The following is a 15,754-nucleotide window of genomic DNA, read 5'->3' as shown; positions in this document are numbered from 1 at the left end:
GCACTTAACACAGCTATGAATCAATCATTGCAAATTGCTTCGAAAACATTAACAAATGAAATTTCATGTTATCTTGTTGAAAAGGTAGTGTCATGTCCATCTTACAATGGGGCAAACTGAGGCAGAGGATGGTAATGGAAAACAATTAGAAAAAGCTGATGGAAAACCACCCATAAAATCCTGATAAAGTCCTGTTACCAGATAAATTATCAGAAATGCCAAGATCTTAACCCAGCAATCAAAACACCCAGCCCAAACCATACACTTGCTGTGCAGTCCTCAGCATTGTCAGTTTTGGGGAGTTTATAACTGGGATAAACTTAGTATAAAAGCAAAATATAGCCAGCATCAAGAGGATTTCAGAAATTCTGGCGACTTTTGTTGTTGTTGTTGCTGAAGAATTTACAAAATAGTGTACTGAATATAACATGGACCTTACAGGATTAAGGAGAATTAGCATCTTTATTGTTAATAGATTTCACAATTCCATAAATGGCTCCGATCTTCCAAAACGTCTAGCTCTTGTTGCTACACAAGTCAGTGTCAGAACTTCCTTGGCATCAGTGACTGGGATTTGGCCCACATGGTGGTCGCTGCCCTCATGTGTTCTTCTTTTCTTCCTTCCCTGTGGGACACTGACCAGAAGCTGTGTCCAAATGCCTGGGAAAGTTCAGAATCAGGCAAAAATTTGCTTTTGATTCCTATTCTTTTCGTAAGTAAAATACCAGTATGTAATGAGCAACCAGAATACTGGTTGTTTTACTTAAGCAATGACATAGAGGAGTGGAAAAAATAATTTGAAGCTCCATTTAAAAGGCATTACAGCTGCTGCCTGAAAGGACAAGTGTGTAGGAGGCAGAAGGGTGGCTCGTGCAACTGCAGGTAACCAGTTGTTTTGTTCAGCTGTGTATGCAACAACAGAGGCAAAGGTCTGACATGAAATCTTATCCAAAATTTTGGTAAAAAAAAAATAAAATATATAATTCACTGAAAAGCCATTTTAAGTTTCCTACATGTTTCTAATTAACTGCAAGTAAGTTTAGAATACAAACATTTTCAGACTCTTAATTAAAAGAAAAAAAAAAAAAAGACTCAATAACGATTCATGAAAAGTTTGTGATCATTTCTTACTGAAAAAAAAAAGGTTTATCTGGAAAAAAAAAATGTGTCTGGGCCTAACTGTAACCTTATCTGCATAACCTGTAATAGAATAAGTATAGCTATAGAAAGACTTTTGTTCTTTTTGGCATAGCTGATCAATTAGATGTGTAGGATGGAGTTACAAAAGCTCTTACAGTTTGCAGGAGTTGCTTTCTGTTTACCCCTGCCTTTCTGAACAGCACAGTGCTGGAAATGATGTTACAGTGAGCAAGCGATATTTTGAAAACTGAGTTGTTCTTTATGTTGTATTACTACATATTTATGTCATATTACTAAAGACCTCAATTGCCACTGGTTTCCCACAGGATTTTGATGCCACAGAAATGCACATGAAGGGTTGGACATTGCTTCAATCCCCCTTGACGGGGAAAAATGAAGGTGACAGTGTTATATCTGTTTTATATAAGGAGATCTGAGACACAGAGGGGCAGGATTATTTTTATTCCTTTATTATTATTAATAATAATTTAAATCCTTGCCAAATTCTCACGAAGCTTTATGTATAACATTCTATTTTTGATGCTTTCACCATCACTGTATCATCTTTCCACCAGCAGCCCTCATTGGCCGTATGTGACTTGCCCAAAGTCTCTCCAGAGGTCACTGGGAGAGCTGGGAACTGAGTCTTTATCTGTAATGACAGTCAATGCACACCTCTAGATGGGGAGCAGACATATACCTTCATCCAAAATCCATGTCAGGTTCAAAAACACCTTTTAAAAGACAGCTGACCTACTGCAGGATTACAGTTTCAGGTGAAGTGAGCCAGAGCCAGAGCAGGTCCTTATTGAATAACCTGCTGTGTGTGAGGTGAAAGCAGCACCATTTCAAGGCTGCATACCCTTACAAAGTCCAACAAGCCCATGGAGAGGGACTAATCGGCTGGGAATGAACCGGTACATCTTGCAAGACTTTTTTCTAGGCAAGTTGGGTGCGAGTAAAATATTCTAACGAGGGAAAACTGAGAAGTTCAGTGCTTAATTTGTACATGGAAGTCCCCTAGTTGGAGCGCAGGCCTGTCAGTGGACTGTCACCTCTTGTACACGGGCTCTGTCAGCAGGTCCCAAAATATGCCTGCGGCACAAACAGTGGTTCAGAGAGCTGGCAGATCACACAAGGCAGGCAGCACCTTGTCTCTTTCTATAACTATTACATTTCACTAGGAAAATTGTGAAATGCATTATCATCCCCACATTAATTTGTCATATTAGCCATCGCTGGAATGCCCAGATGGTCAAGAGAGCAAGTGATAATTGTCATTTGGGAGGAGACAGCATTACTTAGATAGATAGAAATCATCCCTTTAGGATTTATAGGAAAACAATTGGTGCAGTATGGTGTCCAGCTACCTCTCCTGCTACTGGTAATGCATTTGTGAAGGTACTGACACATTAAAGTTTGCGCTAGGCTCCCCCTTATCTTCGAATGGCCACCAAATAGCATTCTCACAGTATTAACTTTCTGTCACTTACAGCTCAAGACGTGACCTAGAGTAAAAGGCCGTATATCTCCCCATCAGTTCCTTGAACTACTCCCTCTCAAGATGCATGTTAATTGTGTGCCTTAATCTTGCAGTCCACGACTGAGAAAAAGGATGGACTTCAGTAATATTCTTTCCAATGAAAATGAAACATTTGCATGGTCAAAGTAAAAGTTAATGAAGCTAACTTAGGCTTTCCAGAAACTTCAGATATTGGAGAGCACACAGTTTGCAGGCAGGCACTGCATTTTTTTTTCTCTCACATAGCTTTTAGCATTTAAACTAGTCACTACATTTGCTAAATTAGCAAAGCAAAAGATTTTGAAGATTTGGCTCTTTTTTTGTACCTGTATGCTGCACATGCAAATATAACACCCCTTCTTTTCCCTAAAAAACAACCAAACAAATGAATAAACTCACACCAAAAGCCAAAGTTGATTTCTAAAATTATTACAAATGATTGTGGTCGCCTGCAGCCCGTACCAACAGCCAGGGGCCGGTGTGGGGATGCACAGGGCTCAGGCAGCAGCTGGCAGCCAGGCCTATGTCTCCGTACTGGGGCCAGGGCTGGACAGGGTGAGCTCCCCTTCCTGCCCCCTAAAACTAGAAAGAAAGCAGAGGTCACCTTGGCTTCGTGCTGCTGGATGAAGGGAGTTGCAAAGTGCAGCTAGACAAACCTCCCAAAGTGGCATGCTAGACTTGATGTTTATGCCAAAGGTCACTTTTAACAGGGAGTAATAAATATTGCTGAAATATTAATGTAGAATAACACATAAATACATTTTTGTGGGGTCATGGGGATGCACCTTTGGCTTTTTAATTAACACGGCCTTTGCCAGTGCAGACACCAGGCCACCTCCTGCGTTTCCTATGGCCAGCAGTGGGCAGGAGCCATAGGCAGGGAGCAGCGGCTGCAGCCCACGGGCTTTTCCTCATCCCCCTGTTAGCTCTGGGGGGAAACCCGACAGGGAGAAAGGAGCTGCTTGCAGCCCAAACACACTGGGAAAAAAACATTTTTATTACTGGGAAGGCAGAGAATGCCAAAAGCGCTAAGCCTCCCTTTGCCCAAATCTATTACCTTTGAGGGCTTTTTTTTTTTTTTTTTTTTTTTTTTTTAAGGGGGGGAAAGGAAAGGGGGGGCAAAAATGCTGACCTTAATTAATGGAAGGCCCACTAGACCCGAAGGAAAAGGTTTGGCTCTCAAGGCCCGGGCCTCCCCCTGAGCCTCTCCTGGGTGTAATGAGAGAGCTCAGCTTCATTACTGGCAGCTGAGGGGAAGGGTCACTGGGGCTGGATTTGCAGGGCCCTCATTGAGGGATCACTCCATGCTGAGAGGAGCTGGCCATGCTCTTGGACACCTGGTCATTAACATTGCTAATTAGCGGCCATTAATCAGGGCCCTGGGTTTTTTGTTGTGTGTCACCGGCTCAGAGGAACCAAGTGAATAAGAAGATTGTTTCATTACCTCCACAAGAGGTGGAATGAAAGCAGTTCCCATCAGCTCAAGATGAGCTGAATTAAGGGAAAGGTTAGACAACAATTTAAGATGAGCTGCCGAGGGGGAGCTGGGGGACCTGAGCTGTCCTCTGAGAGGAAAACCAGTCACCTATAATTAATGAAATCTTCCACAACCTAACTTTAATCACCGTGTGAGCTTCTCACCAAAAAACTTATCTTTTGCATCTGAAGGATGCTAATTTATGTGCTTATGAAGTTCCAATCTTGGCAAGTTTTATTTTGACAGGATTTTAATAACATATATATATGTAAAGGCAGGTGGGTGTATGTGTAACTGTACACTCAATACAGTGTGAGTTTGGCTGTGTGTTTGTTCTATATATTTACCTGAGTTAGCAAGGGTGCATTTTACACAACTAGCCACAGGGAAGGGCGAAAATAAGTCTATTTTTAAAGGCATCTATTTATAAAGATTTTTTTCAGAGTTGTATATAACAGTATATCTATATATTTGTACTTTCTATGCTATGGGTGTGAAAGAAGAGAAGAAATCCAGTGTTTTTCAGAGGCAGAATAATTAAACGCAAGTTCTGTTTTGGTGGGTTAAAAGTGACATGGGAAAAATGATAGTTATTGGTGTGCATAGGAAAAAGTAAAGAATTTAATTAGCAACCAGATTGTTAAAATGCAGCATTCTCCTCCCGTACTCTATTGTCTAACTTTTGTGGAACAGGTGCCTAATTTTCCTAATGGGATACATTTTAATTGACAAAGTAGTTTGATTGCTTTACACCAGTTTTCAGTTTCTTGCTTACTTTTAATATAATAAACTCTTTATTTCTACAAACTCAGATGCCCTCAAGAAAGTAATTAGAAGCAGGTTTTATCTGCCTGTCTTTTTTTATAAACCACTTTTTGATTTCTAAAACCAACTAACCAAAAGCTTGATTTGTTCTGCTGATGTGTGAGAGCCAGTAACTTTTAGTCATATGCACTGAGCATTTCAATCAAGTTGTTTGCATATCCATTCATGTCAGCAAGACTCTCAAAATGGATTACAAACATTTAATTGTAAGAGGAATAAAATAATTAAGGAAGGACAAGTGGAAGTTAAAAATATGCCTAAGGTTTCACAACAGTTATTGGATCATTCTCATCATGAGGCATAAATTCCTCCTTGTAGTTTCAAAGGACTTTATTCATCTCAGGCACATTGCTTTTTGTAACAACAGAAAGTAAAACCTTGTTTCTTATGTATGTGATTCTCTTTGTAGAGTTGGGAGGTTGGTTAAAAATGTCCATAAAACTAATCTTTGGAGCGTTTTAGCTGGTCTGGAATTCTATAATATGATTTCTGGGACTTCATGGGAAAGTTGAAGGCTCAAGGGGAAATTACACAATGAACAGCTGAGAAAAAGTTGCATTCTGGCACAGAATCATGCAAATGGGGCACATTCTTCAGTTTTCTCATGACGGATTGTCTCTGAAACTACTGAGCCAAGTTGCTGAAATGCTAATGAAGGAGAAGCATCAATGAGCAGTGTCATCCTGGGGGCTTCTGAAGGGGACAGAGTAGGAGACGGACGGAGGGGGCGAGGGGGAGGGAAGGAAGGAAGGAAGAGAGAAAGAATGAAAAGAAACCAGGCAGGAGGAGTTTCAAATATTGGGTCTAGCCCACTCTTAAAATTAAATGGAGGGGAAAAAAGAGCTGTGATGAACTCTGATGAACAAGTTCCTCCTGGCTTATAAAAATGAATAGAAGCACTTACAAGGCAATGAGTATGATTTGTGGGGGGAAGCAAGCATAGAGTGCTGGAGTTGGGGGCTACCCTTCTGTTTAATGCTAGGTGAGATTGGTGTAACGACATCAGGATGCCCTTGCAAAAATATGGAGGAATGGTAATAATCGGTCCTTAACTTGGCTCTGAAAATTGTTACTATTTACAACTTTCTAAAAAAGCATTTTCCTTATGGCAGACTTTGAGTGCTTCTGTTTGTTAAGAAAAATAATTACTTTTCCTCCAGTAGATAGCTGAGCCTTATAACCAGATATCCCAAGGCTCAGCTATGAGTGCTCCTTGAAAATATTAGGCTTTAATGTATTACATCTTTTTATTAAAATACCCTGCCAGCTCTGTTTAATGGACTTTCAGAATTGTTCCACACTCACTCGTGCCCCAGCATTACTGGCCAAAGATCTCAGCAAGCTGGTACTATATTAATTTGAACATCTGGCTGGAGGTCGCTTCCATTCAGTGTTCCTGTAGGCGTTTTTGGGTGCTAAGCACTTTAAAATACGTCCCTCAGCACTCCAGATGCAACATGTGTTATTCAAGCTTGCAGGAGGGCTGTGAAAAGCCAGCAGCTGCTGAGGAACAAAATCCAGTCATCTGCTCTTTGTCCTCATTGCTGGTGAGAGCAGAAAATCAGTAGGTGCTGTGTGTGTGTAGACGGGAGGAAACTGAACTCTCCAAGTCTGGACCAGTGTGAGGTGGGGCTGTGCAGTGGGCATGTCACATGGCAATTGAAAGACCTTGGTCTTGGTCTCATCTATAACCTCCAGAAAGTTCCTTCACCTGTTTTGTCCCAATTTTTGCCTCAATGGCTCTATTTAAATTCCTTGAAATGAAGATGACTCTCTCTTCCTATGGATTTTCATGCTGTCTGCCAGGATATCCCAGTTTTACTTGGAGCTTTCTGATGCAATTCTGGTACAAGCAGTGGTAAAAAAAAGCAGTATAGCACTATTGCACAAAATCTGAAATATTTCAGAACAGTTTGGGAATGGCTGTGCTGTGTTGGGCCCATGGCACTTGGTGTGTTACTGTTGTACACAATTGTGCTTTGGTGGATTGCTTTAATGTTGATTTCAAACCCAAGCAATACTTACAGTCTTAATTTCATTAGCAGATTTAAAATGTGGTACCTGTATTTGCATGCACAAATCACTGGGTGGTGCTTGCCTGCCCAAATACTGTTATTTTTTAGTTTATGTTATGTTTTGTAGCATCTAAGAGCACTAGACAAAGCAGGATTTGTGCAAGCATTGAATAGCACGGGTCTCCCTGGTGCTACAACTATTGTGGGAGACACAAGTGAGATGTGGGCAGATGTGGGAGCTCTCTGGCCCGCAGTCCCATGGGCAGCAGGTTTGGGGTGGTGCCACCACACCAGTGACCTACTCCCACTCTTTTTTCTTTTTCTTTTTCTTTTTTTTTTTTTTGGGGGGGGGGTGGAGGGAATGGGGAAGAGGAAGAGAAAGGAAGGAGGGAGAGTGTTTGTAGGCATATAGTAATCTCCCAAGTGAAAGTCATAGCCCCAGTGTGTTTTGATTTGAAATCATCATGACTAGACCACAAGGAAGTGGAGAGAAGGGCCCAGCTGTGGAGGAGGCACTTAAAGCACAACCAGCACTTGAGAAAACCTCTTCAGGTATCTGGCTCTGACCCCTCAGGGTGGGGATTAAGGGAAGGGAGAAGGGACTACCTCCTCCCTCGTATAATCCACATAAGCACACAACACATGTTGCTGCTAACCTCCAGATAAAGGGCCAACAGCAACACAGAGATGTACACATAATACATAGTCTTATTCCCAAATGTCATTATAACAACTGCATTTGGTGTTACTGCAAATGCTGCCCATGGCTGCCAGGAGTCCTGCTGCAGAATCCAGCCTCTCCATATGAAGCCCTGTTCTTTTATGAAGTGGTGTCCCAAAATAGGCCAGATCTTGTTCCCATGCCCAAGGACTTCTACACCCTCCCTGACACAGCAGGCATCTCCCGGTGGTCAGCACATCCCACCCTGCCCTCAGCCAGAGCACACAGTGCCTCTCGCAGACCCTTGGCAGCAAGCAGGGACTGTGCCAAACTAGACATTTGCTGTTCCTTCATTGCTGGGCTTTCTAAAACATTTTCTCTACCCCTGCAGGTGATGTGGGATTTCTCACCTTCTGAAAATCCTGTTCATGCTGCTGCTTCATACCGCTGGTTTCCCAAGTTGGTGCTGTAACTTCCTCATTTGCCATGGAAGGATTGCTATCTCAACTCACCTGCGTTGTTTAAAATCTGGTAAGTGCTGAGATGAAAAAATTAGTTCTTTTATATTGGAAAGTATGTATCCATTGGGAGTGGGAAGAGAGAAATGCTGTTTGTGTTTTATTGCTTTGATTTAAATAAAAAAGGTTCCTCTATAGGAGCTGGAGGTTCTTGGGTACTTAAGGTTTTACAGTGTTCTCCCCAAGCAGCACTGTGACAGTAAATGGATGAGTTATAGCAAAGTAACTAGAATGCAGGATAGGTGATTACAGCACAAAGGGACCTGGATAAAAAATAAAAAAATATGCACATAAGCAAACACAAATGAACAAGAGGAACCTGAAAGCCCAACTAAGGCCACAGTCCAGGTCCAACAAGAAAGCACAAATGTTGGCACCCAAAGTTTTGATCGTCTCTGTTCAAAAAAGTTAAATAACAGTAGTTATCTCTCAGACTGATTTTTTCCAATGTCTGAAATCTCTGAAATCAGGATTTTTGCTCGAAGGTTTATCGCAAACGCTATGTTGTACACGGTGGTGTGATTACAGTGAACAAGAATTAGGAGATCCTAAAACACGCTGACAGTCCCTAGCATGCCTCACTGTGCTCCAGTGCTCTAGCTCGTATAGTACAGTCAGGAGGACCACCCACAGTTCGTAACAGCCATAGTGGAAAATTGTATGGGCTGTTCTAGCTAGGCGTAATTGGATGGGCAAAAAATTGAGTTTTCCAGCTTTTGGAGCTATTTACTTCACCTGTTTTAATTTTAGTTGAGATGGAATAATACGTTTCTCAAGGAAATATTAAGGCGTTGCCTCTTTTTAGCCTAATAAATTTCATCTTCAGGAGAGTCTTTAAGATGTTCATATTTGTAATGGCAAGGAATACAAACTCTTAAACATAATAGGTTAAATTCATGGTAGTTGTACAACTAACAATGCTTACACTGAAGCAATTGAACTGCTTGAAAGTTTTATAGGAACAAATGTGGTGGGGGGTTTTCACCATATCATTTGATCTGCTCTCTCCCCCTCTGCTGGCCTGCGATTTACTTCTTCTGACATATCCTTAACACAGGTCCTGGTGTGCCACTGTCACCTTGAATTATGTTTATTTTGAAAGTTTGTGGACATCCCTGTTGTGGCCTCCCAGGGAGAAGCACTTTTGGACTGACTGCTGAGAATCGGCATTGGAGCGTGTTTACTTTGCTCCAAGTCCAACTGCTCTGTGGGCTGAAACTTGAGAGGAGGCTACCAAGTCTGTTTTAAAAACAAATGGGACTTAAGCCATGCGACTTCCTAGGCAACATACTAGAGCCTACAGAACTCAGAGCTGTTCTGTTCATTCAGGCAAGTATCCATTTATGGGACAACGTTATAATGAGGGTTTGTGCCAGCACAGTTTGTTTTGGATGGATTATTGTCCATGGTGCCACTGAGTTCTGACAGCACCCCAACACTGCACTTGGCCTGCAAATTTCAGCTGAAAGTTTTTGCCTTACCAGTTTTGGAGTGATTGAAAAAGCCATAAAAAGGTGTGAAACTCAGTGTCCTGACATATTGGCTCTGGCCTGTGAGAAGCAGGTGTCCCCAAACTGCGTCAATGCTTTGTCTCTTCCTCATTGCCAGAACGAGCCTTTGGCATCACAGATAGCATGGCACAGATTAAATCAGCCTTTAACTGTTCTCATTTACACCTCAGTCATAATTTACTTATACAGTCCAGACATAGGGTACTTCCTGACCTTTCCAGTTCTTTGTCAATCTGGAGTGAGGTTCTTGAAAGACATTAAAGTTGAACACCATTTTTCTACCAGTGTTGTTACAGAAAGGTTACTGAATCTTCCAAACCACCTTTTTGCAAAGATCAGTGTAGCGATGTATTGTTTGTTTTTCAGCATAAATAAAAGACCTCAGTAACTTATTTTGCAGAAATCGCTCTGTTGTTGTAAAACAGAAAAATAATCAATTTACAAGGCAAATTGAAAACATTTCTAGAAATGGGATCAGAACCTGAATCTCCCTTCCACTCCCCTCTGCTTAGAGGCACACTGGTCTGTTTGGATCTGAGATGTGTTGCCAGCACACTCTAGAAGAAACTCGTGGTCTTCCACACTGATGGCAATTTCTCTGAGTCAGCAGGAAATTTGCCTTGACTTCATGGCAACTGGATCAGGCTTTCTGCTACTAAATAGAGGATCCCATTTTCTAGATTTTCTGTAGTGTCTTTCAGTGCTGCAGAATCAATTCGAGTTATTAAAAATAATAATGCCATCACACTGACTTTTATTCCTTTATATTCTGGCTTGAAAATCAAACTGAGAAAGAAGCATAAACTCATTAAGCTTTAATCTAAAACAAAAGTTTGGAGCCAAATGTTCATGTTCAGTCTTTTCATTCTGTAAACAGTGTCCCATTAGACAGAGATAACACATAAGGGGTACAGATGACAAACACCGTGTTCATAGGATCTGTATTCACTCTGAACAGAAGGAATAGAAGTGTGTATTTACCAGTAATTAACATTTTAACTAGTGTTTGGTGAAATTCATAATGTGATTTAAAAATCGAGAATTCCTGGATTACAGGGAAGAGCAATTACTTAAATAAAAGCTACTGAAAAGGTGTCCAGAGGTAAATAATAATAATAATAATAATAGTAATAGTAATAATAATAATAATAAAAGACCCCCCTCCCCAGTGGGAAATGATTACACAGTAATCCATGCCACTTAGTCAAATATCAGAAAAGGGTACCATAGACCCATAATTAGCAATGTAACAAGCAGAGCCTTGAGAAAACAAGCTGGTCCTCAAGACACTCTTCATTGCTAGCACCCATCCAACAGGCTTCATCTCAAGGAGCGAATGAGGCAGGCAAGAAAATAAAAGGACCTATAGAGCCAGCAGGAAAGTTGCCCATGTGCTACTTTGAGTAGACTTCAAGGGGGTAAAAGGAGAAGAGGTAGGAGGGGGCAAAGCAGTTGTGTTGTCTGTCCTTCACCCCCACTTCACCCTTCTCTCTCCCCCCCGCCCAAAAAAAAAAAAAATTAAAAAAAAATTAAAAGAAAGGGAAAGAATCCGACTTGCTTCTGCAGAAGCTGCCTAGCGACACACAACTAATTAATATGGCTGGTCCTCTGTTTGCAGATCTTGTTATCAGTAAAAATAATAATAAAATGAGCCCTAGCAGTCTGGATATCTGCAATTACAGTGTGAATTGCATGAGAGGATTATATGAAGTGCTCTTGGCGTGGAGGGTGGGGGACCAAGGCGCTTCAACTTGAGAGCAGTAAGCAGCTGCTTTGGGGCTTTGCACCTGCTGCTCACCAGGCTGTTTTCACCTCTAGACGAAAACAGGCTTCTCTCTCTTCCTCTGTCTCATTTCTTTTCACACAGTGCACAAACGTAAAAACAGAGAAGGATTTTTATTTATTAAAAAAAGAAAAAAAAAAGAAAAGAAAAGAAAAGAAAGCAAGAAAATCAAATTGTCTTCTTAAAGAAGTTTCACTGCAGCAAGATGAGAGGCATCTTACGACAGCGAAGGGGAATCTGAAGATGGAGTTTGGGTCCAAAGAGACAGGCAAGCCAGCTCCATTTTAATGCAGAGGCAGCAGACAGAGTGCGATCTGAGATTGGCAAAGTTTCAATGTAAATCCAGGGGGGCAAGGGGGATGGGGCTGGGATGAGAAGAAAGGACTCTTTTACTGTTTCATGCTTCTAAGTCCTGCCGATCAGCATAAGCTCAGCTCGACATTCTGGGAATAGCAATGAGGCACACACAACAATCAAAACACCCTAAATCTGTTTGATGATTCAGACACTTCGTGCATCTGCACCGACAAAATGGGACTTCAATTAAATAACTTGCAGATTTCCACAGAGGGGGGAAAAAGTCGGGGGAACATGAGGATTTTTAATTAGTAACTCCGAATACAAGCCGTTTTTTTAATTAGGTGTTTGCACTACCACTTTATTCTTAAAGGGAGATTTCTAAGCGCGTGGGATTGTTGTGAAAGAAGATCCTGGACAGTTTGTTCCTAACATTTTGTTGCAACCTGCATTTGCTCCTAAACAGCTTTTCTTCAGCAAATGAAACTCAGCTACTAATCTAACCAAGTTGTTCAAATTAAGGCCAAGATTTTTTTGAAAGCTTTAAGAGCATACACACATCCAGAAATATAAATACACACATGTGTAGTGTCCAGGATATGTTCTAAGGCCCTGCAACAGTTTTCTTGTGCTTCTGATGGTTCAGATTACTCTTTGTGGCTAGCCTAGTTATATAGTTAAAAATGTACTGGGGACCATTATATATATAACTGTACCATTTAAAGAGAGATGCTAAAAGTTTGTTACAAAGCTGAATGAAATTCCCATTTGACTTTACTGCTCCGCAGTCACCACTTCTAGTAAGAGCAAACCACTAATGATTGCAAGCTTCAGAGTCTGAAAAACGATGGGTGAAATCCCGGACCCTTTGAAGTCATTGAGTGCTTTTCATTGACTACTGGGGTCAGGATTCATGCTCAAAATCTCCCGAGTGTGTTCTGGCATGGCGCAGTAATGTACACATCTCTGACACACACACATGCACTGTGAATTTGCAAAATATCTCCCTGAAAAGACATGCTTTCTGTGGCAGGCCATGCTTTTGAAGCATCAGAGAAGAGATCAAGCCATTTGGTAGTCTAACCACCTTGTGACACTAGATTGAGAATACTTCTCTTTTATTTTTTAAAATATGCCCAAAGCAGAAGCAGTGGCAATGCCATTTTTATATCCTTATCCACTGGGCTGTGGACAATTTTTGCTATGACAAAACATTTACAATGGTATGGAAGAGATTAAAAGTTGGATTTCTTTCCCCTCCCTTCTTTTTCCTAGCAGGGGTACAGCAAGTAGATCATATAAAGAGGGACCATGATCATTTATCCAAATGCAAACAAATCTAAGCATGAGGATTTACCACAGACTGACTTTCTTTTTTTAAAAATTTATTTCATGTGTTAATACAAAGACTGTTTAGCAAAAGTAGAATGCCAGGATTTGCATATGAATAGGTACCTAAAGATCAACGAGATCAACTCATTAGGGCCTGAACATCTAAACATACGAAAGTCAAAGAGGCCAGAGCTCAAGAGGCTGGCTGCTGAGATTCCCAGTGACTAATCCAAGCAATGCTGTTAGTTTTAAACTTAATACTATTTTTTCTGCCTTAACAAAAAAATTCTTTCACCTGAAATCAAAGCTCAGTCCAAGAAAAAGTAGTCTAGTGATTGTTTCTGGGATTCAATTTTTTCCTTTGCCACTGCCTTTCTCCATGGCATTGGGCAAGCCACTTAGGAGGGGACTCATCTCACCTAGCAGTGGCTGTCTGGAAGGGAGGACTCTTCACTACCTCATTGTCCAGGTTCCCTTTGCAGTCAGCATGAACAGGCACTTTCCAAAGAACTGTTCGTTCTTGCTGTGGTATTCCCTCCCAAGACTGTCTAAATCTCTGACTGCAGGTGTTTATCTTGTCCTCTTGCCTATGCCAAGAATCTCCCTGAGTACCTCAGACCACTGTGACTATGGAATCTGATGTGCCTCAGTACATCATCTGTAAAATGGGATTAAGTGATTAATGCTACCTCTGTGTCTCATGTGAGTTAGGAAGTAGAGCGTATTATAAACCATAAGATGATCAGATATTAAAATAGTGGGAGTCATATGGATGCCATAAAAAGATAGGGTCCTGATCCAGTATCTGTGGCAACCAAGGGAATCTCTCCTCTGGCCTTTTGTGGGTATTAGATCAATCAATCCCCAGTGACATTATCCATTCACTGCAGAGTAAGTGAAGGTATGGCCAGAATTTTTCCACCGGCAGAGAAGGGAGAGGGTATGGGAAAGCCCTGACCTTACTCTATGCTTGAATAGTAGGAAGAGGGAAAGCACAAACAGGCTTTCAAAGCTGCCTACAGGATTTGGACACATCAGCTTATTAATGTTAGCGGAAATTGGGCATCCACATCTCTGGAAATTTCAGCCTCTGCATTTACAACACAAAAAGAGCCTGACCACAGAGGAGATATTTCCCTAATCTTGGCACCATTGCAGATTTTTGTTTGAGCTTCCTTGGATTAGACCTTTAGTGAATGGCACTGCTCGGATGTTACAGGAAGGACACATTTACTCCTCGTTCACCCCAAGGTGTAGCAGCCCAGTGTCAGGACAGCATATTCTCAGGGCTAGATCCTGAGCCTGTCATTAAATCTGTCTTTTGACCTTGGGCAAGTCACTTAACCTCGGTTTCCTCTGACTGTAAAATGCAGATAAAATATTCCCTGCCTCATGGCCGTGTTGGGAAGATTAACAGTTAGACATTGTTCTGAGAGCCTTGAATAAGAGCTCTGAGTGCATGCAGAGTACTGTTTCTATTGGATACTGCTTTCTCTTTCTACATACAGAAGGGCTGACTTTTAAACTGGCAAGAAGCCCAGGCCCGTGACTAGTGGTGTGCCCCATTTGAATGCACAATAACTACAGTTGCATGCACAAATTGGGTATCCGTGCATGGAAACTGGACACACAGTTGTTTACAGAACAGAAGAGTTTCTCTCTTGCGCTTGCTTGGAAAACTCAAGGACTCCATTTACCAAGTAGAAAAAGCAATGCCACCACCCGTGCAATATCAAACAGTTTCCAGGCAGCATTTTAAATGGGTTAATAAGATATAATGCCATCCCCTTCAGAGACTGCAGTGTGGGCACTTTATGTTGACCCGAGTTAAAATATCACACTGATTCTACAACTCTTGCAAGCTGTCTTGGTTTAAACGTGCCAAATGAGATCCTTCTGGGGAAGTTGAGAAGGGAAAAGATTGGCAGGTATTTTGTTTGATGTGTGTAAATCAGGCCTGAAATGGCATAAGTGCAGTTTACCCTGAGATAAACTGGACTTGGCTGAGGATCTGGCACTGTTTATACATGAGGCCATAAATAAACTCCAAGCAGGACAGCAAACACGTTGTGCAAAGCCTCAGGAGGGCTGCTTTGCCAGGTGTTGGGCTCTGCTGCCCTCACTAAAGAGCCCTGGGAGGGTGGGTTGGACAGAGAGAGCACTCTGGTTTTGGCTCCACGGGTTGGGGATGTGCTGGGGAGTTGTTGGGATCCCAGCAGCTCTGGTGGGAAGAAGGGAGACTGCGTATGTCCTCTGTGTGCAGTCTGATCTCTAGTCGTTTTCCAGGCTCATAACTCCAGGAGGAAAGAAAATCTCATGAATAATGTGGGGGTGAGAGGAGATGCAATAGGGAGTGAGGGCAGCGTGCTGCTGGCTGGGACAGTTTTTTCACTCACACAGAACTCCTTGCTGTGTGATAGCTAAATCTTTAACCAGGAGCATCTCCTATCTCTGCAGTCTCTGCTTTCTGTCTGGCTGCCTCTGGAGGTACCTAGCAGAGATGGTGGCAAGCTTTTTCAAGTACTTTCCTATACCCTTCAGCTTTGGGGCCAGCCTTGCCCTGGGAGCCCCCAGGAGTTTTCCCATGCCCCAGCCTTAGTCCTCCCGCTAGCAGCAGGACTCTGTGTTCCTCTCACACCTCAGCACACCGAAAGGAGATGATATTCTGAGATG

At 41.9% G+C, this 15,754-nt stretch overlaps 1 long non-coding RNA gene across 1 annotated transcript in view; it reads left to right on the top strand.

Annotated features, from left to right (window-relative positions):
* The first annotated feature begins 8,047 nt into the window (after positions 1 to 8,047).
* Positions 8,048 to 15,754, top strand: part of LOC116492617 — a 49,322-nt gene continuing 41,615 nt past the window's right edge. The window contains exon 1 of the long non-coding RNA XR_004253608.1: positions 8,048 to 8,171. This is a non-coding gene — a long non-coding RNA (uncharacterized LOC116492617). The remainder of the gene's footprint in view (positions 8,172 to 15,754) is intronic.

The sequence above is a fragment of the Aythya fuligula genome, chromosome 9 (assembly GCF_009819795.1).
Source record: "Aythya fuligula isolate bAytFul2 chromosome 9, bAytFul2.pri, whole genome shotgun sequence".
NCBI lineage: Eukaryota > Metazoa > Chordata > Aves > Anseriformes > Anatidae > Aythya > Aythya fuligula.
Note: the sequence above shows the minus strand (reverse complement) of the source record. Positions and strands in the feature narration are given on the sequence as shown.